Source organism: Lutzomyia longipalpis, chromosome 2 (assembly GCF_024334085.1).
Source record: "Lutzomyia longipalpis isolate SR_M1_2022 chromosome 2, ASM2433408v1".
Taxonomy (NCBI): domain Eukaryota; kingdom Metazoa; phylum Arthropoda; class Insecta; order Diptera; family Psychodidae; genus Lutzomyia; species Lutzomyia longipalpis.
Genome location: NC_074708.1, coordinates 15238808 through 15265553, shown reverse-complemented (window position 1 = coordinate 15265553; position 26746 = coordinate 15238808). Strand labels below are relative to the sequence as shown.

At 35.4% G+C, this 26746-nt stretch overlaps 2 protein-coding genes across 5 annotated transcripts in view; one reads left to right on the top strand and one right to left on the bottom strand.

Moving 5' to 3' along the window:
* The window catches only part of LOC129790865 (UNC93-like protein), a 1060245-nt gene that overhangs the window by 660067 nt on the left and 373432 nt on the right, over positions 1-26746 (bottom strand). The gene's annotated exons all lie outside the window — the stretch shown is intronic.
* Positions 1-26746, top strand: part of LOC129790848 (potassium voltage-gated channel protein Shaker) — a 92126-nt gene that overhangs the window by 10689 nt on the left and 54691 nt on the right. The window lies entirely within an intron of this gene.

Sequence of the window (26746 nt, the reverse complement as noted above, 5' to 3'; positions counted from 1 at the left end):
GAAAAAAAAAAGTTTTATAAATTGAAAGTTCAATGTAATTATTGTAAATTCTGTGCTCAATGAATTTGCTTTAAAAATTTGATCCTTTATTGGAATTTCATTTTTTTTAAATTCTACAAAATTTATATTGTGAAATTTTTAATCCAACAAGGTATTCGAAATTTATTTTAAAAGAAAAATCATGGTTTTTTTTTAATTTTGGAGAAATTTTTCTGGCTTGAACACCTGCTTAAAAAGATGATAAGATTAAAACGTTTTTAGGTTTAGTTAGAAGATCCTTAAAATCAAAAAAAAAGTTTACTGATCTATTTTTAAAATTTTCTTTTTCTTTTGAAAATTAAAGAAAAACTCCTAAACATTAGGCCTTATTCAACGACCAAAAAACCCTTGAAATCTTTGAATTTTGTACTAAAAATTCAAGATTTCAAGCGAATGTAACTTCCACCTACTTAAAGAACAAAACAGCCTAAAGATTTTTAGGTCATAAAAAAAGCTTCTCAGTCTAAAGTTAAATGGATTTAAAACCAGAACCTATTTTTCGAGCTTTTTTTGGGGTTTTTTGTTTTAGAATACATTAAAATACATTTTTTACAAATTCAGTTTACTTCATCTAATTACAACTAATTAATTAGAATTGTATATAGATCGTTAAAAAATATTTTAATATTTCAAAATTCCATATTTTTTCCTCAAAAAATATTGATTAATAGAATAATTAAAAATCCTTATAAAAACTTAAGACTACAGAAAAATTAAGTTTTTTTATGTTCCTAAAAAGCCTAAAATATCGAAAAAAAATTTAAGGAATATTTTCATAAGTTTCAAAGTCAATTGAAATTTTCCAAAGTTGCACCCCTGGTTGAAACCCTCAATGTGCCTATCTTGCCGATGCAAATAAGATCTGTGTGCGGGAAAATGGTATGTTTTCACCACAAACTCACCTATACCTTATGCCCAATGTCAAATTGTTGCACACGGTGTCGATTGAATTTTTATGATATGTATATGGGGCAAAGTCGATTTGTAATTCGAGGTCAGAGGCTATTTTTTATTCAATTCACTCACACAATGTCCCGTGCACTCAGCTAATGGCACGATTTCATAATTATCCAGCCACTTTTCATGGTTGCAAATGCACACGGATTATTTTCATGTTTTCCAACCCAGACGACAATTTCCCCGATGAAATCATCACACACACCCATCGCAGGGGCAATTAAAAATGTAGGATCCTTTGATCCTCTGACGTACAGATTTTCACATTTTTTTATCGCTCTGAATAATTATTCATGCGGAAAACACTCTGAGGAAATTGAATTTCAAATTCCATTGCTGCGGGGTGGACTTGTCGAAAAATGCATGATGATCCCCCATTACGGTGATGGCCATTCAGTGGGTGAAAGTGGTGTCTTTTAGCTAAATTAATAATCATGGAGGTCTGTGGAAAGTTGATTATGTTTTTTAGGGCCCATAAGGCCATGCTGAAGGAAAAATCTGTGCGCTGTTGAATGAGCGGAAAATTTGTTGGGGGCGGGGAAAAAGTTCACACGCAAATTTCACGAGGATTTTTTTTTCGAGCACACGGAAGCAGTAAAATTGAGGAAATAGTGTTGACATTTTTTAAGGGGATTACCATTGAAAAATTTATGGCTATAATATTTCATTAAATGATCTTTAATTAAAATTTAATAAACCTTATAAGATCGATTAAAACTAGAGGAATTATTTACAAGTTTTAATAAAAATAATCGATTTTCCCTTATTTTTTTAAAACTATTTTATTCCTTAATAAAAAAAAATGGGACGATGGTTCTAGTAAAGATAACAGAAGAAAAATCTTTATTTTTTGTACGTTTTTTAGAAGAATAACAAACCCCCTTGAATAAAATAATAATTCTCTTTTATCTCCTTTAAAATTCTCTTCTTTCTGTGTGAAAAGAATTATTCTGAAATTCCTTCTAAAGTAAATTTATTCTCCCAAAGTTGAGGGGCAAGAAATTTACATAGTATGCATTTTCTATTTTGAAAACAAACAAAGCGCTTTTTCTATGTTTTTGTCAAGATGAAAAAATGAGCTTCTTATTCAGCGAGCTTTGATGCAGCTTTGCATCCACATAGCATGAGCAAAGAGATTGTTTATGCAGCAGCAAGGGATGCCGAGAGATTTTCTTTTGCAGTGCAGCTGTAATGCATGCAACGCTCAACAAATTGCCATTAAGCCACATTTATTTGAAAGCTTCAAAGCCTCACCATGCAAATTGTGCACAAATTTCCGTAATTTAGAGTGCATATTTTCAGCAAGTTCACAACTGGAAGGTAAAGTTCAAAATACCAACAGGAGCATCACTATATATGGTGGATGGGATTCTTGATATTGTTAATTATTTTGGGGATTCGCCATGATGGTGGAATTTCATTTGCAAAGGAAAATTGCGGCTTGGGATGGGGTGGCAATGGAGGAAGAGACTCACATTTTCTCGGCTATGTGTGTGTGTCGTAAATATTCATTTAGCCGAGAAGTGACTTTGCTGTTCAGCACAAGAGCAAATAATTCCACCGAAATTGTCCTCATCTGTTTTTAAAGTCATCGCCATTTCGGCAAGAAATTTTGCATGCTATGGGGGAAAATTTTACATTCATACGCGTAACCCCATTAGACATGGAAAGATGTGAGTGAATTTCTTTGTAACACGTGGCAATTAACCTGCCTTGGATGGTGCTTTGGAATGTGTCAAGAAGGCCCTTCATTGCATATGGCTCACAGAGGTGATGCCGTAAAGAGGCACGTTACGTGTATTTTTATTTTAATTCATGGTATCGTTGGGCAAAAAAAATTGTCTCCCTTTCGGCACACGAAAGGGTGGATTTATTGATATGGATGTAGTTAAATTTTCACCAGAACCAAGTACACCACTATCGCAGGCATAGCACCGTAAATGCCTCTTTACGGGGGCAATCCCAAACAGTGACATCCCGGTTTGTAAAGACATGAAGTTTTTTTTTTTTTTTTTTTTTTTGACAAAACGACTTGGGAAAGCTTTCGGAAAATATTGTATATTCTACATTATTGTTTAAAAAAGAAATGGAAAAGTCTAGAAAGTCTTTTTCACTACTTTAACTTACTTACACAGAAAATACAGCTTGAAAAATTGCTTAAATTGTCTAAAAATCATCCAGAAAATTGTACACAAAGAATTTTTCAAAAATTTTAATTTATTTCTAAATAGAAAAAAAAACTTTTATTTATTCAATCAAGATGCGGAGGATCAAAAAGACTGAAATTTCGCCAAAGAAACTTTCAACTTTCTACCAAAATCAGGTTGAAAAATATGGAAAAGATTTGCTGCAAATGTCGTTGTCTCAATTGTATATTTCTTTATTTGGTCTGGATATTCGTGAGGACAGGCTGTTTAATAGTTAGAAATCGTTAGGTTAGTGCTTTCTAAAACGTGGTAAAAAATGCATCAGTCACAGTTCTCATCAAAATTGAGACTTTATATCATTAAAAGACCGTAATTTGGGTCCCAACTCTGTTTTTAATGACTTGGAAATAATTTCTTTATAAATAGAAGAAAAGAATCACAACTAGAGCTTTTTTTTCAAAACTTGTGGTGTCTCTTCTGAAAGCCCACAAAGAAAACAAGCTTTTACTATGTATGTATTAATAAAAACATTATTGATAATTAAAATGTTCACGTCTTGTTGAACAAGACGTCACCGTCCACTTATGCCTTGTTCTGCAAAATGGGAAAGAATTTCTCCACGCACCTCCTTTTGGGGTCTTATGTAATGTTGTACACATACCGTTTAAGGAGCTTTTAATGTTAAACTTTGCGCATGCGCGGCACATGGCTGAAGCACGCCGGACATAGCTATGTACACACACCCGTCGAATTTCGGGATGGAAAATTATGCAATGTACATAATGTGTTTGGAAGAAGAGGAAAAAAATCACGACACGTTCCTGTTCCACATTTTCCACCCCACTGCACATGGACTTCCTTGCGGTCGGAAGTCTCCACTCGGCGAGTGTGGCCCACTTTAGACGAGTTTCGAAAGCTCTGTCGATGGAGGCGCCGGGTGGATGGTGCTCAATTGCAACTTTCTGAGGCATGTCTACTGGGAATTTGCCATGGTTGACCGCGGATTTGCATTTTGGTAGACAATTGAGGAGTTTTGCGATTGTTTTATGGGCACTGTGGGCCATTGACTGCGGTGAGAGTGGCAGGAAATTGGGTGGAAAAGTTTGTGCGGGGAAACTGTTATACACAGCTTTATGTGAAAGAGTGTGTTGACAGGGTTGTTGTGACTGGGGTCTGGGCAAGATGGCGCGTTTTGCATGAATCACTCCTTCGCGCAAAAATTTCTCCTTTGTCATCCCCAAAAACAGAGAGGCACACATAACACGGAAGAGGCCACCATCGACTTTGGCCAAGAGAGATTCGGCACGATTTTTTGCCTTTTAATGTCAGTGGCACGGAAACAAGTGGATGCCTGTTAATTGTGTTGTGGTGTTTATTGTTTTGTTGCCCAAAGTAGATTATATATGTTATAGAGAGTATTAACAAGCTATAAAAAAAATGTCTTGAGTAAATATTTGTGTGTGTGTGTTGACTTTGGTGCGGCGTGCGATAATGCAGGACCAATTTCCTCCTGTATGGCCCCGGATGTTTTAAGGGGGCGGGGGACTGGGTGGGCGCCCTCCGAGCCACTCAATCAGCAACCACATCTCGATATCTACGACTGAAGCTGCGGAAGGACGCTTTTTTTTGCTATGCGAAAACTCACGCACAATGGGGTTTTGTGGATTTCGATCAATTTGCTCCCTCGGCTCTGGCGACAAGAGCATATCGGGATTCCCCGGTGGGGGTTGGGGTTTCATTGGGGACGGGGAGACGGGGGGACGGCCCCTAAGCTTGATTTGCGTATGTGTGCGTGCATAAATTGAAAAAAAGGCCGTCAGACAGATATTGGCAATCTCTGTGTGCAAAAGCTCTCTCACTATGGGTTTCCCCGCATGTGTTGGTGTTTTATGTGCCTACATAATGTCTTTTTCTTTCCATCCCCCAATTCATAGCACAAGGGAGGGTGTGTGCGTGGAATAGAGAATAGAGAAAGGCAGCATTGTGTTTGCTTGCCAAAACATCCTCGGTCGCTCGGGCAAAAGGCTCATCTGTGAATCATCAAAAGCAAAAGTGGAGACAAGTGGACGCTCCGAAGCATTTTCAATCCGCATAGTTATATAATTTTTTTTTAAAACATTTTCGCGGTTCTGCCCATATTGCCACAAAATCTTCCTACGAGACGCCTAACAGTGAGATTATATACACACAGACGACGTTCCCAAGAGTTTGTGCCACCCAAGTATTTTCCACGGGGCCCTGTTAGTTATTTTCCCGATGCCGTTTGGATCAAACACGGGACAACTTTGTGTGAGGAGAAGTTGTAGCAAATAAGGGGAAGCTGCTCCCTATGCAGGAGCTACTATATATCCCCTTGGAAAATCGCGAAAAATGTGTGTGGTTGTGTGGATATGAACGAAAATGTGGTCGGAGGGTGAAAATTACGATGTGAACCCACCTTAAAATAAAAACACCTCCTAAAGTGCTTAACTTCCCCCCTTAGAGCATTAAGAGTTGTGCATTTCCATAATTAAAGAAGCCTCAATGGTGTGTCGTCATCTCCATCAATCTGCAAAATGTGCTATCTCTTGTGGCTTCCGCTCAGTATAATTTATTTATTTCCATGAAAATTGTAGGTCAACTGTGCAATGGAAACTCGCCTTCTTTTTTTTCGGTATCTCTATCTCGTCTTTGCGTTGTATTTTTCTCTGTTCCCTCCATCCTGTTCCAGTCCACCCCTTTAACCCCATAATGCTATACGTGCTAACATTCTTTTTCCATCTCCTTAACAGCGGTAAATGCATGGATTTTGCCCCCAAAGTAGTGACTTTTTGATTGAAATCCACCCATTCGAGCTTTTCCCTCTATCATCCTCACGTGCTCCGCGGTAATTACTTAACACTCTGCAATTTTCCACATGCCCACAAATACATATAATCCCCCACACATATCCAACAAACACTATAATACATCATCACCCCCCGCCGCGCGGTTGTGGGTGAATGAAAATTTCAACTTATCGAAAATTTCCATCCTCATAGCAAACCCGCAATCAATGCGGCTTTCGTCACACGCTAAAGAGTTTGCTCGGAAATGGAAATTTCTTCGCTTGACAGCACTGACGGGTTAAAAAAAATTATAGTGTCATTGAGATTAAGATGCTTCCCATCTTGGCGCTATGGGGCAAGAAAAAAATATATATGATGATTTTTACTCTCGAGATCCATTAAAGTTAATTTATATTCAGACAACTCATTCGTAGTTTATTTCCATATTAACTACAATATAGACATGATGCCCCATACCATGGTTTGAAAAATGTTTTTCCAATTCATTTTCCTTTTTCACTGTGAGATCTGCATGGGGGGTGGGGTAGGGGGAGACAGATTATATAATGCGGCGAAGATGGTAGCTTATTTCCAACACTGAGAGAGAAGAAATTCCCAGACATTGCGAGAGATTAACTCGTTGAAATCACATTACGCTTAATCGTATTGCGTTGGGGGTTTATTTAATTGCAGATCGTGCCACTTTTGCACTCTGAGGGAACTTTCTTTTTCAAGTTAAAACAATAAGAGAAGAGGAGCCCCTTTTTTATATGGGGATGTTTCATTTTAAAATTTGCTATTTTTTAATTTAAATGTTGAATAAATGATAATAAAGGATTAAAATTTGAGAGATAAAAATTGAATTTTTAAATTAAATTTAAACTAAATCATTTTGATCATCATTCTAGGAAAATCTTGAATAAATAATCTCACTAATGTGAACTTAAAAAATATTAAAATTTATGAAAACATAATTATTAATTTAATTGTGAAAGAACTTAAGAATTAAAAATTAATTTAATTTTTAATTCCTTCATTTTAATGAAACATGTTTAAAATAATTTGTTATTTTTATTAAAGTTTTTATGGATAAAAATTGAATTAATTTAAATGCTTCGTATTAAGCCAATTTAATTCAAAAATAAAATATTAATGTTATAAAAAAATACAATATACAGCGAAACAATAACAACAAGTTCATTTAGATTGAAATCATTTTATTGAAAAAATTTAATTTATTTTGAAATATTTGATAGACAATGAAGCAATATTTTATGTTATAGGCCTCATATTTTTTATGGTTTTTTTTTTTCAGTTATTGATGCTTTTTGAAATTTATTTCTGTGGGGAAAGTATTAAAAAAAGGAGAATTCGACTTTATACTTCTTTTTATTTATCTTTAATAGCTAAAATAGAGTGATTTGCACTCGATTAAAAAGAATTGATTTTAATTATTTAATCCCATTGAAAATTCTGTTAGAAAGACGATAGAAAATCAAATTTAGCCCATCCTAACCTCTAAAATAACTTCCTAATCAAATAGTAATATCAACTAAGCTGTAGCGTATTGTTGTATAATGTCTAAATGTAATGTTTCGACCACGATGTTTGCATGCGATGTCTGTTGAATTTATTTTTCTCCCAGTATACCCCGAATCCATCCAAACATTTATTGCCTTTCTCGCGATTTTTCGCGGCTTCCGTCTGAGGAATGTGTGTATGAAATTCATGGCAATTTCAATTCATAAATTATGCAGAGTATTGTGTAAATTTTTGAGGAAGTGTATAGCATTTATTTTTGGCAGTAGACAAAAATAGGTATCTTACACAGAGTAGTATTGTGCGGGTGTTCTATATAGGAGAATCACGTATGTGAATTATTAAAATCGACAGCCAACACCACGTATGATACATTTTTCAAAGCCTATATTGGAGAAACCCTCCAGAAGGAGCTCTCAAAATGAGGCCAAAAATGTTGAGAGAAAAAAATGTTGAAGCTCAAGAGACATTGGGAGCCATCATTCCTAATTCAAAATGATTGTAGAGTGATTTCTTGGCGGGTGATGTTTGATCGATGTGTCTGTGACCTTCTTCAATGAAATTCGACCCTTGTTCTGTGTCTTAATTTCCTGGCAGGTCCCACTTTTTAGGGTACATACATACATATATTTGTGGACATCGCACAAAAAAGGCACAGCAATGCATAAATAATTCCTAAATCTCCGTAAGCTTTTTTCCCCTAAAATTTACTATTTTTCCACATCACGGAATTTACATGGCACTACGGAATTTCCCCTCTTGCAAATAACTTAAAGCTTCTCAAGTGATTATAGAGGCGTCACTACTAATCCAGATAAAAATGATGTAGCATTCGTTTAGCAGCTTAAGCGTGGAGTGAGAAAAGCAATCAATTGCAGCGTAAAAAAAATTTTCCTGCGATGCGAAAAAAGGAGAATGAAAGAAAATTTCTTGTGAAAAGCACAAAATTCAGTATCCATGGAGTTTGAGACTTAAGCTTTAGTCGATACTCCCACCAGAATTTTCTTCCTCTAAATTGGGAAACTTTCCCCGAAACTTTTCCCACGCCAAAAGCACACGGGGCATTAACTTAATAATGCAAAGTAATTAACTTGTTTACCCAATGTCACGAGGGTTTGAGGTAAATGGAAAGTTTATGGAGGCGCGACGCAAATAACTCGCGCGGTATCATACATCAAGTTCACAATCAGTCACTGATATAATGCAGATATTTAGTTGAATTACATTGCAAATTCAGCATTAGTCTTAATTTAAATCCAAAACTTTTGTGACTTTATGAAAGTTTTCTACAAAAATTAATGTTTACCTTATGTGGGTCACAAATGAAAAGTTCTACTTTGTGGAAAATTAAAAAAAAAGTAAAACAAATTATTTTAATAAAGAAAAAGGAAAATGGAAAAATCTCAGGAACTCAATTTTGTATATTCTACTAGAAGAAAAATTGAAAAGAGGACAAGTGATTACGCTGTAGTATGGTTTTCTTTTATTTCCACTTTTCTTTTCCTTTGTAAGAATTGTTCTTTGTTTATTTTATAATTTAATTAATTTTATAAAATATTCAAATTCAAAGGAGAGTTTACTCTCTTATTATTCTTTATAGCTACGTGTAGGTAGATATTGATTTTTGCTCAACTCTTTGTGAAATTTTAAAAGAAAATTCTAAAACCGAATGCTTCAAAATTATCTATATATTCTATGTTAAGATAAGCTAACTTGCATTGAATTTATTTATTTTCTTTAGAATTTGACTATTTACTAGATTTATTCTGAATGTTTTTTAGTCGAAAGAGCAGGAAAATGTCTAAATTAATTTTAAGAAAATTTGAAAAATATCAAAATTGATTTTTCATGAATTGAATTTCTTTCGCATAATGAACGAAAGCCTGTCCAAGTTAAAAAAAAAATAACTGAGAAAAAGTTTTCATTTTTTATGCGGAAAAATATGTAAGCTTAAAGTTTGACAATTATTGAAATATGACCCAACGAGAGAAATCGCTTGAAAATAGGGAAAATTTTCGTAAATCCGTCGGCAGGGATTTGTCGAGAATTGGTCAAAATCTCGACGCCTCGACGAAAATGGGGAATAAAAATCCCAATTTTTCTGCCGACAGTTCGTCGAAAGCATCTTCCCTATTTCTGCCCAATTGGGAAGCTGATGTCGAAACGTGGCCGACCATATTCCGACCTACCGTCGAATTAGGGCAGAAATAGGAAAAATTTTCGAAAGTATGTCGACATATATTGCTATTGATTTCCTCGTTATTTGTCTCTTTCTCTCCAATGATATTCAATTCAAACAACATATTTTTATATTCTTCTGCTCTTTTCACACATCAGATGATTATATTGGGGCCTCCATGGCGTTATTTTACATGACAACAATAAAATGCCAAGACAAAATGGAACACGATATTAATAAATATTAATATTTTTATATTGCGACTTATCCTGACGCTTGGTCTTTGGAAAACCATGCCACACCCTTTTCCCGTCATGAATATTTGCCATAGGCGATAAAATGCCATTGCATTTCACAAAAATTTAATTTTTTGATAATATTTTAATTTCACTTAAAAAATGAAATTTCCCAAAACCTTGTTGAAAGTATTTTTAAAATTTCTTTACACATCCTGAAACATGTTGGTCAACTTATTTTGGATGCAAAAGTCTTAGATAATTAATAAATCGAATTTAATTTTGGCAAGTAAATTTTTGATTTGCCGCGCACGAATAAGTACGCCATTGAGCTCATTAACCTCCAAACCTTAAAGTCCATCTGTTGACAAAATATGAAATCAAAAATCTGGAGAAGGGCAGAAATTGGGAAGAAATAGGGCAAAAATTGGGAAGATTGTCGAAAGCATGTCGAATATTAGTCGACAAGCGGCCTAATTTTTTCCCTTATATTAAAGGAAATGGAGGAAGGAAAAATTTCGACAGACTGTCCACACCCAATTCCCTATTGGGAAGGCGTCGAAACTTTTTCGAGATATCTTCCACTTGGGCTGCCCAATTTTTTTACTTAAAAATAGGGCAGAAATTGGGCTGTTTGATAAGGAAATATGCCGAATATATTACGAAAGATGATTTCCTTCCAAAATAGGGCAGCGACTTTCGACATATTTTGGAAATTATTTCCACAAAGTCAACATTTGGGAAAATAGTTCTCGTTGGGGATCGATATCTTGAATATAAAGCAATGTCAATTTGATTATTATTCTGCAAAAATCATATCAAATTTAATGACTTCTCGTCATTTTTGGTACATAAAACTATATAATGCATTCATGATCCAATATGTTTGGATGTTCAGTTTTAAAACAAATTGTATTGTTGATGATGAAAATAAGAAATATTAGCTTAGATTTTAATTTTAACATTTTAATAGAAGTCTAGTGATTTTTCAGAATTATATTTCAGCTTAAATTCTTTTCAATAAAAAAGAGGTTTTATGCAAAAATTTATTCAATTCTTTTTTTAATTTTACAAAAGCATTTAAAAATCAATATCTTTCCGATACAAAAATTAATCTTAAATCTCTAAATATGTAAAGCTTTGAAGGCTGAGAATTCAGTGAAAGTTAAGAGAAAAAAATTGGAAATTCCTATTAAATATTAAAATGAAACAAACAATTTTCACAACATTCTACATATTTCATGAAAAGCTCCTCGAGAAAGAAAATCAATCGTAATGAAATTCCACACTGAACTTCCACGTCTAATTCAACATCCAAAGTTTCAACATAAACAAAACACATTGTCTATCATCAATTTATGCGCTCTCGCAGAGAAAGTGAGAACATATTTCAACATAGTGCACAGTTGACCTGCATTTGCAACAACAACAACAACAAAAAACTGACCAAATCCTAATTTATTTATGACCTTTTGACTGATTACCACAAACCTCGTGGTCCACACATCCATTCCAAGGGGAATTTAAATGAGCGAGGGAGTTGATGCGGAAACCACTTCCGCACAACTTGCAAACATTTCTCGCGCAATATGCTCTTGACCGCACCATAATCTCAAAAAGCGTTTTGTAATTCGCCCTCGTACGATAAATTTCGGTTTGGGATTTTGTATGGGAGAGTGTAATATGTTTCGGCAAATAGTCATCGCCTCAGTGGCATATCAGTTGGCGATAGAGCAACAAATGGAGCGTGATGGAGATTCCGATTTACCCATTATATTGTTTCGGTGTGAAAATACAGAGATCCAATTGCACAGTGATGATGGCCCTTTTGCAAAATGAATCCAAACCCCAATTGACCACCATTGATTTGCTCTATTGGGCCATACGTGGCAGAGGTGATATGGCTTAGGATGTTAGTGAGAGTTAATACTGTGTATATATGTGCAGATAACTATGGAGTTGCTTGTTTGAAACGAGGCGGAGGACATTGTTGGTCGAAAGCCAGCATCCTCCGCAGAGATTGATTCAATCTTGACCCAGTAATGGGTAGAGTGGACAAAATCTCTTGGATATCAGTGACATCAAACCACCATAGATAATGCAGATGATCCTTGTTGCTGGAGGGTGAGTTTCTTCACACAAATTTCTCAAAATCTTTTTTGACACAAACAACAAAAGTCTCACTCAAACAATCGTATTCAAAAGCTCTGTGATTAGGGTTGTGCCATGACTTTGTGGCATGCACTGTGCAGATCCAACAAGCAATTTTGTGACATTTTTCCTGTGAGATTCGTCAGGGGAAATTCCATTTGAGAGCTACCAAAAGCAGATTTGTGCTTTCACGCTAAGCTTTCAAATTAAATTTCCAACTTGGAATTTATATATAATGTTACAACAACATAAAAAAAACGAAAAAGTTCCCTCGTCTGACTATTAATTATGTTTAAAAGTTTTTCCATGGTTGAAGGTGCAAAAATGCGAGTCATCAAATGAGATGCTCCGCGGGTGGGTGAGAAATAAATGCAAATTCTCAACATTGTGTTAAAAAGAAATTCGATACAATATGAAACTTTTAAGTGGTGGATATAATGTTGCATATGCTATGCAAACTTCATCGTTATTCATGGATATTGTTATTCGAAATATTAAAGTAATTATTATACGAATTTTGGGATAGAACATTGTACCCTAAAATCGATTAATGATTTTACAAACTTGCTCCGTATAATTACTATTGTTTGGAAGCTCACGGAAAAATGTAAGAGAAAATGAGCATTCATTAAAACAAAGTCAGCGTAAAATAATTTTAATTACATCGTTTTACCTTTAACGATGATTTAATACGTTTGGGTTATGGCAGGAGGTGCAAAACAACGTAACGTAAAACTTTACTTTGTTGATCTACAGCAACGTAAATAACATAACCAAGATTTTGACAAATTGTGTTTTAAAAGGAAAATTAGTTTTCCATATTTTTCTTTAAGACCTTTATGACGGCTTCCTGAAAAAAAAAAACGAATCCTTTGTTTTTACTTTATTGTCAAAATTTTACAAAAACTTTGAGCATAAGAAAAGATTTTTGTCAGAATCGAGAATTAATGTATGTGCGCAATAATCGAGCTTTAATAAAAACTTCTCTGAGAGAATTTAAAATCAGTTCTCACGACACAAAAACAATCCCAAACATTTTCGATTGCATAGCTCAAATTAAGAACAGATTTCCTTTTCAATAAAGCACTAAATGCATTCCAAATGCGCCCAAAATATGTATTTTGCTTCGTTGAAAGGAAATTTTGTTTAAATCTGATTGCCAAACCGGATTGTTGAAGACAAATTATATGCAAAACAATAAAGCTTTCATCTCATCATCCAATATTGAGCATCTCCTCAATCTGTAGGTGCAGATCAGGGTGCAGATGGCCTAATTAGATCCCATTGACACCTCTTGAACGCAAAATGGCTAGCAAGGAAGCTCAATGAATGGTGCAGTATGCTGAAGAGAATTTTATTGATCTCACTTTCAGTATACTTTGTGCTATAAAATATTGAATTTATTCAAAAATTTTCCTTCAGAGAAAAACAAAATTAAATAAATCACCTCCAGAAGAGACAGATTAAATTTAATAAATTCAAAGCGTTTGACGATGGATGTCACGGAGTTATTTATACATTTGAGGTGTGAAACTCTCACAGTGAACTGCATAATGAAGTTAAGTTGTTGGCCGTGAGAGTATCACTCCAAAATGTGCAAAAGTTTTCTCACTTTCACTGCCAATATGGTGGAGTCCTGCCCTGGTGAAAGCAGCGACAATTGCAGTTTGAAAAGAGAGAGAGCTTTCGCAGAAGCTTTCGTTTGCATGGGTGGGTTGAGTTTGGGTTGACTCTCTCGGGGAGAATGTTGGAAGCACTCTGGGGAGGGAGAGGGTGCCCAACACAGGGTGTTCCGTATTATGTGCGCAAGCTATATGGTGCATGCGACTGTTTTGGAACACAATGGTGGTTTGGGAGCTTTTGTATGTGGAAGCTCTCGCCTCTCTCGAGCCGGTCTCGTGACTCGGTGCTACCCCTTCCTGCCATATGGCCCACCACGCTATGTATAGTTTGATAGTTTACCGAGTTTCCCAAGTTGAATTTCTCGTCTGTTACCATCGAACCGCTCAACGGTTGAGACACAAGATTAAATTAAATGGTGACGCTGTGGATTATTAGTTTACGGTTTGGACTTTTTTCCATTTCAACAAACTTCATATCCGGCAAAACCGAAAGTTGCATCAACTTCCGTGTGTATGTGGTGTGACTTTTTGGGTAAGCCTAGAGACCCAAATGATCGGGATTTCGGGTGTGTGCGAATGTGTCAAAAGAGCCAAATAGGATGGCAAAACATGAGTCAGGGAGAGATGGAAAATTCAAAAATTCACGTGCCTGTGTGTGAAAAAGTGTTAAAAATAAAAATGTCTCGTGGGTCAAAAATAAGTGGAGATACGAGAGAAATTTTCAAATTTATAACCGATTAATTTTCACATATACATACGGTGGTGCTGGGTGTTGGCTATTTTATTAATGGAAATGTAGCCAGAATGTGACGCAATTCGGTGACTTGAGATGTCGTCTTGGAGTTTTAATTGGGGCCTCATGCCGCCCCCCGCGTGCCCGCCCAAACCTGTACCCATTCCGTCGTCTGATCATTTTAATTGAGTTGCACAAGGCGGCAGTATCTGGCCGGGATTCGGTCTGTGACGAGGATTTATCAGTGCACAAGACGCTATACACCTTCAGTGTGTTTGGGGGACACCCCACTGTGTGCGACAACCCTGTGCCACCTGATTGTTTAAATTATGTGTTAAACCCTCTCGGAGCTCCTCATTTTTTAATTACATACAATCCCTCATTCACTATCTGCAATGCAACATCGCGCGCCTCGAGGTCGTCGACAAAAACATCGTGCTTTCCAATGCGGGGCGCGTGCCTGAGGGGTGGTGTTTCTTTTTTTTTTCTTCCCTTGTACTATGTACAACCATCTTCACCTCAATGTATATTTCACTTTCAACCCTACAATTCCTTTTTGGTGGAAAAAAAAACCAACCATTCGTGCCTCAAATCGCCGTCCAGTCCCAAAAATAAAATTTACCTCACACCCCATCCCCTTTGCTCCGGAAAATAGGGCCATGTCCGCAGTGGCTGGCCTCAAGTCGGGAAGTACCTCAATGATAAATTATTCAGGGAATAATAAATTATAGTGTAAATAGACGATTGATTGTCTCCAATTCTTCAGTATTGACCGTCTTCCGCGATTTCCTGCGGTTGGGTTTTTTTCTTTCTTCTTCCACCAGTCTCACTAATGGCGAAGGTGGAAACCGGGATCCGAAAGGCCTAATTATTTATATTTCAATCGTGCCGTGTATAAATACGCGCACGGTGTCCCAATCCAAATGTCTCAGAGAAATAATTTTTTTTCTTCAAATTCTTCTGTAGAAAAATCTGTTCTTTATGTTGTCGGAAAGCCTTAAACACGTGCTATGTATTTTAACAAACTTTTGCCGCATGACGTTCTTTATTAAACATCTTGCGGTAATTTGTGAGAAGAGAAAAGTCGATAAATTGCATTAAAGAATCGAGACATTCATTTCAAGATTTCGAATGTATTTGAAACTTAATATAAAATGGAAGAAAATGAAGAAAAGGAAAGGAAAGCTTTACGACAAACTTTAATTAGATTTCGATACCAAACAGTATGAGCAATCAATTTGAACACAGCAGAAATATATATTTTGAAAAGTTCTTCATACAATCGTGCAGAATACAAGTTTAGAAAGATAAATTGTTTGAACAATGTTTAGTTGGAATTATCCGGAAATCGTCAGATGGTGGTTTAAAAAAGCAACAGATATTTCCAAGCTGCTAAAGCTTGAAAAGCTCTATACCGGAAGTTAAAGAAGTCGATTTTTTTCTAAACAAATCGCTTGATTAATTTTTTAAAGGTTTTCTGCAAAATTTTCTTGATATGATATAGCCACGTTTTTTTGCGTGAAAAGAGAGCTTTTGGAGTGAATTTTTGAGCATACAAATCTCAAATCTAATTATTCGATATTTACCTGTAAATGGAGCTCAAATAGCTTTCAAATGTTTCACAATCAAGTTGCAGGAAATTAACCCCAGTTGAGCATATAAACTTTCCTCATTAGACTTTCCCAAGAGATTCTAAGAAATTATTAAAATTTGTTCCAGTCACGGTTGAGGTTTAATTAATTTTTTTGATCATTAAACATTAATAATATTCTGCAAAGTTCAACTACATATAAAGCTTATTAGTTGTATATAAAGTACATCAAAAGCTTCCCCATTGGAATTTCCATCGTGTAGTATTTGTACTTTCCAGTCGTTTTCTATTGCATTATGTTTATGGTTCTTTATTGAATCACCTGAGACACCGGATTTGGGGCATAGTGCTGTGTTTTACATTTGGATTTTGCCCGGTAGCGCCAATCATATGTTATGTCACTCGACGCGCGCGCGTTTGTGTGCTTTTCGGCAAAAGCCAACCACTCTCTTGGACTCTTCAGCACCATCCGTCGCGCTGAGCTTTGTTATTCGGGGTAAAGACTGTGCCGTAGTATGACGCGCCGGGGTGTTCGATCCATGGAAATTGGATACATTTCGCGGGTGTGCATGTGGTTGGGCCCAACGGCCCGCCACCCTTAATAGCGCCAATAAACGCAAAAGTGCTCAACCACGAGACCCACTAATAAAGTCTATATAAATATTAAGTTTTCGACGTTCGACGACGAAAGCACAAAATATCCTCGTCCCCCTCTTGTGTGGTGGGGATTAATTTAAATGATTTATTTATGAATATGGATTATCCCTGCAGAAAAACACTTGTTTTGTGGTTGTGGCACCCCAGCGCAAGGAAGAACAATCACGGAAGGGGTGTACTATAGTAGCAGTTCAAGTGCCATTTGAGACTGTTTAGTGGAAAATTTCCCCTCATACACGAGGTGATATTACAGGAGGGATTGGTTTATTTAATAATAACACAACATACACACATCCTACGCCTAAGTCTCCTGAAGGAATATCCAGAGAGTGTGATTAAATTGAGTGTGAGAAATGTAATGGCTGTTGAGAGCCCCACATAGGGGTTGGAAGTGACGGGGCGTGTGTATATTTAAATAATTCAAAATGCTGTGTCGCCGAAAAAAAACGTATACATATAGCTCCAACAAATGGAAAATTCGGCCACTGCGGTGGATAAAAGCCGAACCCGGGGGGAGGTTGTAGTGAAAAATTACCGGGAGGTTAAAGGAGAAGGAGCGCGCAGGCAGCTAGAAAGTCTCCATAGTGGTCGTTTTTTTTTCATTCTCACAACTACGTCCTGTCTGCGCGATTGCTGCCAATGCACACACCGCGCCCCTTACCGCGTGCTTGTGTGCTCTACTATATAGAAGCATAAAAAAGCTCCTCAATGCAGAACTTTTAGCGCTATATTTGGCAACAGTATGCCAAAGCAGTAAATCCACTTTTCCTTGAGGGTTGTTGTGCATATATACATTTCTTCGCACCGCATGAATATGTAGAATTTGTGAGGCGTCCAATTGCCACCCCATTCTTGCCCAGCTGCGTGGTGTAATTTCTAAAATGCACCCCTGCAAAAGCCACTTCTTGTGGCCTTGGTGCGGCAAATTTCACCAATTAATTCTCTCGATGTCATTTCATATACACTTGCACACACCACCCCCAATGCGGCAGAGCATTGCTCATTTTAGCGTAATCAAACCCACTCCCCTTTCCAGCCCCCATCTCCACCCCTAAATGTCCCCATTCACAAAAATGTCAGGGTGTGAGCATACGGAAAACTCCCATTGGGAAACCACTTTGATCTCACTCTGGTCACACTGTGTCAAAGGGGGGCAAATGGGTGAATGAGGGGGGAATGGGGTTAAGTTGTGTCCAGTTTGTGACCTAAGACATCCCACTACACCCTATACTACTTGGACCCTGTCCAATCGTGTTGATATTAATCAACTGTTGGCAGCAGATCATGCAACGCAGATACGATGTAATTGAGGAGGATTATGTGCACTGCCACAGTGCATGGGGTGTGGGGTTTGGGATGAACAAACCACCCTACAGGCGTCAGTCGGCTTAAATTAGGAACAAGCAATGTATAGTCGAGAGATTTGAGAGGGCACTGCGAGGCGTCTTGAAAAATTCACAAAGATTTCCGGCACATTTAATGCTCCATTTTGGGGCAAGGGGCATAAAACTTGTGAGTCGTTAAAACGGAGCAAGAGAATGGGGGATTTTCGCAAAAAAAAAATTACGATGAGACTTTTCTCTGCATTTTCCGCGGTATCCAGAGTTAAATTAGATGTAAAAGAAGTTGTTAAAAAAACAGCTTATGGGTGAAGTTTATTTTTTATAAAGACGTGAGAAATTTAAATGCTTTTTCAAATTTTTCAAATCAAACAAATTAAATTTAATTTATTGGAAATACTTTTAATTAAAATTGAATTTGTGATGTAAAAATAAAGAAGTCATAAAATCTATGTAGAAATTGCTCAGTCAGTGCTAATTGAAACTAATCAACCGTTACTATTTGCTATTTGCTAATTGTATAATATATCTCAAGAATTTGGCTAAGAATGTTAACCAAAGTATTTCAAAGATTTTTTTATTAATTCTTTTGTACGACATCTTCAGTTTATGATCGTCTTTTGTTTATATTTATTTATAGTCTAAAATTATGAAAACTTTTACTTTTAATGTTTTCAACACAAACAGTACCAAATGACATAAATTATTATTTAATAATGTAAAAAATGGGTTTTATCATCTACATCTGAGTAAATAAAACCAGATATATGGTTAAAATTATTAATTTTTAAAATAAAATACCTATAATTTAACGAATAATAATTATTCAGTTAATTGAGTAAAAAAATTAATTTAATAGAGAAATTGCAATGATTTTTTTGTTTTCATGTAAAAGATGTTTCGTAAATTATTTCATTTTTTACATTGATTTATTTTTAATTTTAAAATTATGTAGAATTTTTTGTAATAATTAATTCAAGTTCTGTTAATTAAAAGGAAAAAAATAAGGTATGCAAAATTTACAGAGTTAAATGACATTATTAATTAAAAATGTTTATAATAAAATTTAATTAATTTTAAAAATTAAAAGAGAATCCTTAAGTTTATTTTTCAAAAGAATAATAATTTATTTAATAATTTACGTACAACAGCAATAGCCCCCTAACGCTATTAGCGACATTATGTTGGGAGACCTCAATTCAATGGGATGAATTTAATATTAGAAAATGTTAGTTTTCCAACGAATTTATAAAAAGATACGAAGAGCATATCTAAGCAAATTATAGCTTATGATTTATGGCTTTGATATTTTTACCGCGCGCGCACACACACATTTTGCCACCTTTGGGGCCTCAACGTGAAAAAGCGTGCTCGCAGAAGCCCAATATTGATTGTAGTGTCGAAGGGGTTGTGCTTAAATTGTATGTGGGTAAATATATAAAAAAAATAGTCCGTGCGGAATGGAAGAAAATTTCGTGTTTGATGCCCCAATTCGTGATGATTGCATATAAAAGCAATACCCATCTCACGCGGGGTGATGCCACACTGTAAAGGTGCATCGTGGGGAATCCTAGAGAGAATCATTTATTATTGAAATATTTCCATACACACACTCACTGGGAATGTTTACTGCGGGGGTTGGTTGAATGGAACGGAATCGATTTTTTTCGGACAAGGCGAGGGAAGAGACACATAAAAGCACAACAACGTTTAACTCAGTTTGGATGGGTGCTATATAGAAAACGACACGCCGGTTTCAATTGACCTCGCGGTCCTCGTGGTTGCATTACTTCTAACTGGAAAATCCATAAATGTCAATTGATTTTGTCTGTTAATTCCTATGACTACACATTTCCACCCCATTTAATGAATAAAGTGCTTTTTAGAATGCACTTTTGTTTGTTTTTAGATAAATTTAGATCGCGGTTGTTTTAATTGAAATTTATTAAGGGATGTCTGCAGGAAATGCTACATGAGTTCATTCTTTTTACACATAAATTTTCATGAACTTTTTAATAAATTTATTTTTATTCGTTTAGATAAATTTATTTAAAAGAATTTTTCCATTAAAACGGGTTGAAAAGATTACTAGTTAAATTTTTCTTAACTAATAGTGCAAGAAAAAGTTAAAATTTACATAATTAAAATCAATTATTTTCTATTTACTTATTAATAAAATTTAGAGATTTATCTTTCAATAAAAAAAAACAAGAAAAAATAATAATAAATAATTTTATTAAATTAGTCTAGTTGAACTATGAGAAAATATTTTTAAATGATTTTGATTCAAAAATTGTTTTATTCAATTTAATAAAAAGAAATCAATTACAGTTGAACAATTTTTCATAAAAATTTTCACTGTGAGAATTATTTTATTTCATTCAAGAAGGCTTATCAAAAAATAATCTCTCTATATTGATTTTGATCAAAATTATCCTACCAATGTTGAAGATTTATTTTAAAAATATTCAGCTCATCTTATCGAAGTCAAACAACAACTTAAATTCTTTCATGATTACTTCATCATTGAATCATAATATTTTTTTAAATGAATGAACTTATAAACTTACATTTTATAAAATTATAAATAATTTTTTTTTATTTGATTGTTTCTGGGAAAGAAATGATAATTTCCGTGAATTTGAAGATGATGTAATTCCTGTGAAAATTCTGTGTATATTTTATATCCTTTTGGTCTTGTTAACACAGAAAAAATCCTATAAAATCAATTCAATTAACAAAGCAAATTTTTCAATTTTCATTTTTTTTTATTTTTATTAAAACCAGTGTTATAAAAGTTTTTTTTATTCAAATATTAAAAATGACGCTATTTCTTTTTTAATGCAAAGTACAGAAAAACAATTAAAAAATGGATAAAACTTTGGAATAGAAAAAAAAAGAATTAGTTTTTTATCGTCTAAAGTTGAACTAAATCTCTGAAAGGAAATTATCAAAATAATTCCATTTTTTACGATCAAAGGTAGTTAAAATAAAATTCGAAAAGCTTAACCGAAACTGTGTGATGTAGGTCATGATTTGAAAACACACCAAAGAGACTGAAAAAGCATTTAATTTAACAGACTATATATAAAATTTTTATCCATATCGGGAATAAACTACATAGAACCCCCGGAGTTTGTTTATAAGTTTAGAATACTTTGCTACCCTTGTTGCTACTCCGAAAACCTACTGGAGGGCTTTTAATTATAATTTCTATATGAGCTTTTAACCAATTGATTGACGTCCATTGTATATTTGGTCTGGCGTGGCAACCTTTCCATAAAATGTCCAATAAAGTGGAGATGGAAATGCATCCCTTCCATATAGCTGAAAACATTAACTTATCTCACAGAGATTTTCAAAATTTTCCATTAAATGGGAAACCCCCCTTTTTACCAAATAAGCAATTTCGTGCAGCTCCCGTACAAATTGGTTTAACCCACTAAATCTTGTGTGAAAGAAGACACAAAATCCCCATGAGTTGGAATTTGTAGATTTTCGGATTATCCACCACAGTGCGAATGTTTAGAAGTAAAATCCATAATAAGATTTTCCAATGAGCTTTCTTTGGCAAAGTGTGCAGAAATGTTTTTGCGAAAGTGTTGGGAAGTGCTGTGATGAGATGAGAGAAGAATAATATTCTTTTATACTAAAAAATGTGAACATATTCCCCCATAAGGCTCATTTTTGCAGTTCTACTCTCTCCTTGTGTATGCTTCGCCACCACCCAAAGTGCCATGGTGTTCATGGCAGGAGTGCATGGGTGCTGAAGTGGTGGACTGAGAAAGGAGCAGTGGAACGGTGTAGAGAATATGGATCGGGTATTGCAGTGGTGCAGAATAGTGCTGAGGAAGGATGTTTTGACCAGTGGGATATCCCATGGCAGTGAAATAAGTGTTCGTGACAGAAACTCATTACCGAACGGAGCTCACTTAAGGTTTGCACGAGGGTTTGCAGTGTAGGGGAATCGCCTTGGCCGCACTAACTCAAATGCGAATGGGCGAAATGATGCGAATTTGTAGCCCTTTGGGGTACCCTGCCGACCATCGTAGTATAAAGCGATGGGGTTTAAGTGACTAAGGCAGGAGCTCAAAGTGCGTGTGTGTGTGGAGTAAGGATTAAAGGGATTAAGATCAAAGGGGCTAAGGTGGTTGAAGACTCGATAGTAGAGATTTTGGCCCCAAAAGCTGCCAAATGGCCGCAGTTGCTGGACTCTACGGCCTTGGCGAGGATAATCGTAATCAGCGACGTCGCCACAATCGCGAAAATCGCGAGAGAGATGCTTCTGGTGAAGGAAAAACCCCAGAAGGACATAGCGAACCGTAAGATTTTTCCTTCAATTTTCTCATTTACAAAATCCACACACAAAAAATCACCCTCCATGGTGAACCCCAAGTTAAGGTCACGAAGGAGGAGTAACCACGCCATACTTTTCATTTCTCATCCCACCAAACACTATACTTAAAATTTATTCCGCATTCATGTCGAACATGGGTGCAAGAGAGGAGTACAAGAAGCACAAAAAAAAAACTTCTTGTGCAGTGGTTTGTGCTCTGGAAAAAGTCCAGCAGACAACTTTCCGCAGCCGCGATTCTTTTCTCATGTTCGCTTTTCAGCAACCCCATGGGAAAACCATAAATCGGTGCCACTGCGCGCGGAGTTTTCCATCCGATAAATCCCACACCATCGAATATCGGAAGGGATTATCATAATAATCTCAATGACATCTCATCTATAAATGGTGCAAGACAAATGGGTTCAATGAGGGGGTAGCAGAGTGGAAAAATAACGTCCCCTGAAGGGGATGTTTGTCATGGGGGGGGGGGGTTTGCTACATCTCTGCAATTTGTCAAATAGTTTACCCAACAATTGTGGACTTTTTTCACTTTTTTTAGATGGAGTAAGCGTGTAATTTTCAGATAAACATGTCGATAAAGAACATTTTAAAGCTGTCTTTTTTTTCCTTGAAGAATAGTGAAAGAGACTTTATAAATTATGTTGAATCAAAATTTTATTTAGCTGAATCTGTTTTGATTGAGAGAAATCTCCTTTAAAAAAAATTTCCCAAATCAATAAAAAAAATGATGAATCTCCCTGTTTTTTTAGTTTTATTATTAAAATTTTTAGAACATTTTAAACTATTTTTGTTCTATAATTTTGATAATATAAAACAAAAAAATGTTTTTTTTTATTGTTTTATGTTGACTTGTACATTTTCCATTGTTGTGCCACACCAAAATAAACTCCTTCTTGATTCTCTTTTGCCAGGTTAATTAAACTTTTCAGCCTTTGTGTTATTCCCATGTGGCTTCTGACAATGCTATAGCAAAATCTCCCATTTGGCTTCCAAGACAATTCCACACAAAAAAATTGCGCGGTTTAAAAGTTTTTCAATGCAATCGCAGCTTGGAAATCAATCCCACGCCCCCATTCTCTTCCCCCAACCACCTCATTTTGTGTACGAAACTTAAACTGGGTTGATGCTACACCCCACTTTCAATGGGGGGGAAGTCATGAATTTTTGGAAATCCAGTAAACACATTTATTGTTATTTACGAGCAAACCATCCTCCGGAAAGACTCATTGTGTCGCATAATGGAGCCAGTCTTGGATTCATGTGATATGCGCTTTTGCCAGAAAAAAAGGGACGCTCAAGGTTTTCCTATACACATTACATCCCATCTGTACCACCCTTTGATGTTTCATTCCATGTGGTACACCCTCTATCGTTCTGACTAAATGAGTGCATTTTTGTTACAACCAACCCATTTATTTTTATGTACAAAAAAATGAGGATAATTGCAAAATGTTTTTCATTGAGCGGGAACAAAATAATTTTTGCCTTATCGCCAGACCAGGCATCGGCAAATGGAAGCTTCAAAAATAAATCAAGGTACATTATCGTTTCACTATGTACCCAACATATGTAATTAATATTTTTTTTGGCACTTTTATCCGGAACTTGGGAGTTGGGTTTCAGCAGATGGGAAAAATGAAAAATTTTCCCGAAATAGAAAACTTTCGGATTCCATTTGCAGTATTTGGGAACTTCCAAGTCCCTTCTGTTCAATGTCCCCTGATTGATGGTCACCAACCATTCACATTCATTTCCGCTCCGAAGGGAATCTTAATTGGTAGAGGAAGCGACGTTTCCTCGTTGAAAGATACCACACAATTGGAATAGCTGAATAGGGATGATTTTTTTTGGGGTGGTGCATAATGTATAGATATATAGAATTCACTGATGGTCAGAAAGAGAGTCTTTTGCAGCAAGAAAGCATTACGCAAGATACATCCTTTTGATGGTATCATCGTAATAAAAGAGCAGTAAATAAGGGGGCACTTAGCTGAAATATTTTTTATGATTCTATAATGGAATATTTGTACTTTTTTCCAACATTTATTTGCCAATATTATTCTATTCGTTGAATTCAATCATTAAATAAAAAGTAATTTGAATTTGAAAAGAATAAGACATAGAAGCTTATAAATTCCCTCACATTTCTTTAAAAAAATCGTTTTAAAGATTTTAAATAATTCTGACAGAACAGAGTATTATTCTTTACGTTCTATATTCGACAGCTTAAATGCCCTTTAGCAAAAGAAGTGGAAACTTTTCCATTTCAATTCTTTGTAGCCATCACCAAAGTTGGAAACTTATTGAATTTCAAAAACTCGAGATAATCCTTGTTTGTGGTGAATTTTAGTTCTTACTGATGGTTGAGTTGAATTTTTGGAATGTATTCACCAACTGAAAAAGCATCCACTGCATATCCCTGTTAATTTTTCACTTTAAAAACTTTTCAGATTATCTTTCGGTTTATCTCTTCTCATTTAATTATCTGAATTAACAATGAAGCTTAATGGATTCACTTGGAAGTGAAGAAAGCTATACTCAGACGAATTCATCCAATTTTTATTTCTAAAGAAATATTAGAAAACTTTTTTATATTTATTTACATGGAAATTTCGAAAAATTTAACCATGGGATTGTATTCAAATGTTTGAGCATTAAACAGCTCCCATTTTTGGCAGCCACACGGTTTATTCCCGGAAACAACAACCTCCATTGTTTGGTTGTCTATGTGGTTTATGGTAAAGGCAAAAATAGCGTAATGAAGTTTAGTTTTGTGAACTTGTTTATCCATACCAAACATTCACAATCTGCACAAAATCAACCGATTTTTTCCTCAATGAAAGAGACACCGGCTTTGCACGCGAATTCCGCAAAGTTGCAAATTCCTTGGGTTCACAGATTATCACTTGAATTTTAACGAATTTTCCTCAGTGACACAAATTTTCATCTAAGCTTAAAATTTACGGAAAAAAAGAAAAGCAAAGAAGTTAAATAAAAGCTTGTTAGCTCGATTTACTCGACCAAAGTCACAAAAGTTAAGCTTTCCGAAATTTTTAAAGCTGGAAAAGCTATAGAAACAGCTTTATAACATTTTTGCTTAATGATTTATGATGCAATATTAAATTAAACGAATAAGAATATCTTTAAAAAAAATCCTTATCTAAGATTGTAAGCTAGGAAAGCTTTAGTATAAGAACCACCGAAAGCTCTACATATTTTTCAACAAATACTAGAGGTAAAATCATTTTAAACATTTAAAGCCATTAAAGCATACTTCTTGGAATGTCCCTGAATTTATTAGAAAGTTAGGACTTTGTTTTGTTTTGCGTTGAAGAAAATTTCCTTTCAAATATTATGTTTGTTTTCTACAAATCAATTTTCTCTGTAGGTACTCAAAAGGAAGAAAATCTACCTTTATTATTGAAATCACCTTCCGGCAGTTTTTTGATTTATTTTTTCCTTCCGCAGTATTAGTTGATTCTTATTGCTATTTTTAAATGTGAAATTACAAAAGAATTGCCTCGTAAAATGAAGTGGCACAATTTTTTTTATTAAAATGCACTTGAAGCACGGAACCATAAATCGAATGGAGCTTATTTTTGTAATTTTTTTACGGATTTTTTTTCAAAGAAATCACGAGATGTGTAAGAAATGGCTATAATTTCCCTTTAAACCTCTTATATTAATAGAATTTTTAAGCTCCTCATGATTTATTATTTAATGAGATTTCAGTTGTAAATCCCTGCATTAAGAAAGCTGTCGAAGTATTTTCTCAATCTGAAAGAGGGTAAATGCAGGGTGGGGTGAAGAGTGTCTTTGGGATATCAAGTGAGAAGGAAGTAAATTGGGAAGAAAACTATTAAAGGTCGGTAAAGGACTTTCAACTCGATAGCCTTGTCTAAACATTGTGTGATTGCTTTGGACGTCTTGGGGAAGTTGGGACGAAGGAATTTCAAAAGAAATTGACGAGGACCACCCCTCCCACTTTCCGTAGCAAAGCTATGGCTCTCGGTGTATTTTCTATGTTAAGTTTTCAACCCCTATTCCGGGCAAAGACTGCATAATAACTTTTGTAGGCAGTTACATGTAATTTAACGTTAAACCCCTCCTTGGCGTGCACTTAAAGTTGTGCCTTAAAGTGTGATGGGCCTTCAGCTAATTGATATGGTCGCAATTAGAGTGTGAACATGGGCACGGATATAACTCTTACAATTAACTGCAATGGTTGGCAATAGCACCAACACCCCCTGGGCAGAAGACAGTTCGTGAGTTGGCCAAATTCATTTTACAAAAAAACCATCACCACACACCTGGCCGACAAAGTGGTCGAGGAGGAAATTAGCACCATTTGAGGTTTATGGCATGGAATGCAAGCGGGGGCTCCCCAATGA